The sequence below is a fragment of the Podarcis gaigeae genome, assembly GCF_964106915.1.
Source record: "Podarcis gaigeae genome assembly, chromosome: 2".
Classification (NCBI taxonomy): Eukaryota; Metazoa; Chordata; class Lepidosauria; order Squamata; family Lacertidae; genus Podarcis; species Podarcis gaigeae.
In genome coordinates this window covers 90,988,451-90,993,192 of record NC_139679.1, presented here as the reverse complement: position 1 = coordinate 90,993,192, position 4,742 = coordinate 90,988,451, and positions in this window count along the sequence as shown.

The following is a 4,742-nucleotide window of genomic DNA, read 5'->3' as shown; positions in this document are numbered from 1 at the left end:
GACGCAGATGCTGTTGTTCTTATTCTTGTTGGAATAAAGTGATTGCCCTCATTTTTTAAATCGGGTATTGTCTACTTTGTTTGGGGCACTGGTTAGCCAAAGTGGGTGATGCCCTGGGGGTAGTGGGATTACCTAGGAGGCAAGGGAGGAGCAGGGGGCACATTCTCCTCATCCATCTCAGCCTGCCAGCCCACTCTTGAGCTCAGTGACACCTCAGGACACTTAGTGTCAGTGTTGCCATTGTAGAACTCAGCATGGAGGAGGATGGAGGCAAAACTAGAATTAGTTGGCTCTAGCGCCATCTACCGTTGGCCTCCCTGCCCCTTAATGAACCAGTTCCAATGAGCACCAGCCACTACTGCTCCCACCTACCCCAGCGATCGACTACTGTCTGACATGGTCGCCTCATAGAGCGTGTTCAGAAAAAGGGCTACCAAAATAGTCAAGGGGGTGGCTCAAACTCTCCACGAGGAAAGGTTGCAGCATTTGTGACTTTTTAGTTTAGAGAAAAGGGAAATAAGAGGTGACATGATAGACATTTATAGAATTATCCATGGCATGGAGAAAGTAGATAGAGAAAAGTTTTTCTCACCTCTCTCCTAACACTAGAACTCGAGGACTTTCAATGAAGCTGGCTGGCTTTAAAAGAGGATGCGGCAAACTCATAGAAGATAAGGCTATCCGTGCCTACTTATCCTGAGGGCTATGTTCAACTTCCATTATCAGAGGCAGTAGCCTTCTGAGGCCTGTGCTCAGGGTCTGCTTGCACATTCCCTACAGGCATCAGGTTGGCCATTGTGAGAACAGGAAGCTGGACTAGATGGGCCTTTGGTCTAACCCAGCAGGGATCTTTTTATGTTATTATTTTCCTAACATAAACAGTTCTCAGATGTGTCTTTCTGCTCTTTATAGTGTACTCAAGTCTTTTGATCAATTTGCGTTCTTTTCCAGCCCTGTGCCTCTGTGAGATGAGGTGACAAGAACTAGGCCCAGCAGTTGTTGATGTCAGCCAAAGTTTGTTAACATTGTTTGTGTTTCTGGAAAGCACCCTGGAAGCTCTGCTGAAGTAAATCTTTTGACCAAGCAAACGAGGTAGTGGAGCATGATCTTCCCCATTTTGGCACTAGCAGGCTAATTACAAAGTTTGTGGTCAGAGCATAGTGAACATAGGCAAAGAATACTGGAAGTCTTCTTGCTTCTTAAATGTGTGTGCTCACTAGAAGGACAGATCGTGAAGCTGAGGCTCCAATACTTTGGCCACGTCATAAGAAGAGAAGACTCCCTGGAAAAGACCCTGATGTTGGGAAAGATGGAGGGCACAAGGAGAAGGGGACGACAGAGGACGAGGTGGTTGGACAGTGTTCTCGAAGCTACCAGCATGAGTTTGACCAAACTGTGAGAGGCAGTGGAAGACAGGAGTGCCTGGCGTGCTCTGGTCCATGGGGTCACGAAGAGTCGGACATGACTAAATGACTAAACAACAACAACAACAACAAACTGAAGCAGGTGAGATGGTGCTCAGATTCCACAGTAGATAGGTCAAACACAGAGGATTCTTGGAGGAGACTACCCAAGGCAATGTGTGGGAGAATCAATCCAGAAGGCCAAGTTGAAGGAAGAGGCAAGGGAAAGGAGACCGGCAGCAGTTGGGTCCCAAGGAATATCAACATGAAACCTGAAAGCACCAAGGAGCAGAGTGGGAATATTGTAGGAGAGGACACCTGCCCACCTACAAAACTTTGGCCCACCAAGGGTTAAGAGATAAGGATCTGGCCTTGTGGCCAGAAAATATTCCCCATCCCTGGTTTACAGTTCAGTTTCTCCACCCATTCCCATGTAGGCATAATGTGGACAAAGTAAGTGATCTGTAAATCTGCATGAATCAGGCCAAGAAAAAGTATTGCCTGCCTGGTATGTTTCAGTTATACTTGTGGGTGCTCAAGCAACATTTGGTTTCAGTTTGGGATCTTCTTCTCTTCATTAAGGCAGGCTTATTCTGATAAAATATGAGAAACCAAAAAATTCAGTGCAAGAGTCAATAAATTAAACATGACCACCACCCAAGAATATATAAAAAAGAGGGGAAATTATAAATCTAAATCGGCTTGCTAATGGCAGTAAATTTAAACTGGCAAAAAGAGGTGCAATTTCTCATGCTGAAATTGCACCAGAAAAATCGCAACAGCCTCCAGCGCACGCAGAGCATTTCAGTAAATAACAGCATCTGGTGCTCGTTGCAGTAGCACTTTGCAGCAGCGTAGCCTAAACTATTCATCACTCTTAATATGCATGACTAATATAGTGCTCACAGGGGAGTGATTTGACACTACAATTCATCTTGGTGTTTATCAGATACGAGTCATGAAAATCTCCCCCCCCCCCCAAATTTCCCCCTACAGAACTGTGATTAACATCTGTTGTAGAAAATTGTATAAAATTAGCACACTTTGGAGCTATGCATTAAAAAGATTTGGCACTCTGGTTATATATCCTACACTTGCTTGCCGTTGCAACGAAAAGTCACCACCTGGGTGTGCTGCTTTGAGCAGGTTGTGCAGAAATGTTGTAAGGGCTCAGGTGTGGGCAATTTGAGTCTGTCTGTTGGACATCATGGAACCTGACAAAAAGAAAGCAGTTTTGCACACAGCACATAGTTCATCCACGGAATTTGCTTCTGCAAGAGGTAATGATGGCCACCATGTTGAGTGACCTTAAAAGAGGTTTAGACAAATTCATGGAGGATAAGGCCTCGAAGGGCTACTAACCATGATGGCTAGGTTCTGCTTCCACTGCTGAAGGCAGTGTGCTTCTGAGTACAGTTGAACTTCGGTTTTCAAGCATCTCAGAAACCGAACGTTTCGGTTTTTGAACGCCGAAAACCCACAATTGCTTCTGTTTCTGAACGCACCTCGGAAGTTGAACAGCTTCCGAGGCGTGTTTCTCAATTTTCTCCATTGACATTGCCCACCACTCATAGCACCTCAGTTGCTGAACGTTTCGGAAGTTGAACGGTCTTCCAGAACGGATTATGTTCGACAACTGAGGTTCCACTGTACCAGTTGTTGCAAACTCCAGGAGGGGAGTCTGTTGTGCTCATGTCCTGCATGCAGGCTTTCCCCAAACATCTGGTTAGCCACTGTGAGAACAGGGTGCCAGATTAGATGGACCCTGGGTCTCATCCTGCAGGTTATCCCTAGATTCGTATTCCAAATTGTTATCTTCTTCATACAGCTTTCTATTAGTAATGCGTACCATCTCAGTTACACCGTCCTTTCAAATCCTGACTACCCAGTTATGCTCACATCCTTAAATGCGTGCTAATAATGCCACATACACAGAAAAAAACAGCCTGTAATACTCTGATAACATTGTTATCAATTTATCAGATCCCGAGGGGGAAGAACATATTACAATATTTAATACTTGCAAAGGGAAACACTACAGTTGCACAATAAAATAATACAGCAAAAAATAAAAATAGCTAGGGAAAGAGCCCTGCGTCTTGGAAACATTGGATTAAGAGCTTTATCAAGACAGTGTTGCAATATTTCCTTCTGGAGTGAACTGAGATAACAGTGGCAAATACCAGGCTTGGTACCAGTAAATGGTCTGGTATACATGACTGTTGTTCGTTCACGTTGCTTTGATATATGGACTACATGTCTAAAGTTTTCGAGTCATGAGGTTCAGGTAAAATGATGCCCCAAATGTTTTTATTGTCTTTTGTGTTCTCATTTTGTATTTTTATGTTGTGATCTTTGGCACAAGCAAGTTTAACAAGGAATAATAACAGTAATAGTAGTAGTAGTAGTAGTAGTAGTAATAATAATAATAATAATAATAATAATAATAATAATAATATTCATTCCAGTTGGTAGATGAAGTTGTTTATGTCCATTACTTCCATTCAGAACTGTGTCCTGCCTGTTACACAATCCAATTCCAACTACAATGTATTGAGAGAATATCACTGTTTGTGATCTACTGACCTTTAATATTGGCAGTCATCCATTATACCTGTCTACTACTTTAACTACTTATCTTATGTGGGAGAAGTTCTAGCGACCCAAAATCTTGTTAAGAGACTTCTTATTGTTCTAAACTCTCATATGAAAGGCTTGGTCTGCTCAGTGACGTCAGTACAATGCCCCAAGGAGCTGTTCGTTTTCTGTAATTTTGCTCAAGCAAAATTCCTCATGGAACTTGGCATCTGGCATAGGATCTTGATTTCAACTTCAGCATGTTTACCTCTTATGACTATGGGTGTGTGTCTGTGCGCGCGCGTGTATACCAGTATACCAGCCTGAGCTTATTTACTCATAGTAGGGTCATAGTACAGCCAATTATTTGCATCACCACAGCTACAATATCATTCTGTCCCTCCTAATGCAACTTCCCACTTCTGCATCCATTTCTCCTTGTCAACCTCTTCTGGAAAAGCAGCTGTGGAGTCCTATGTGGTTTACACAGGTTATTTGTAATCCAGCTCCATTCCTGTCCCTGAAGTCCGGCATGCTTATTCACAGTAGTACCACTGTGACAGGACACAACAATGCTGTAGAACTGACTAGTGACCTTTATTTGTTTAAGACAATCTTAAGTGGTCAAAGGGCAAGGACAGGACTCCAAAGCATTTATTTATTATCAAATCCCAGTGAGCTACAATTAAATAAACACATTTTTATTTTGGTCTGGCTTCTTTGCCATTAACATCATCCCCAAAGAAATTAAGCAGGCAGAAC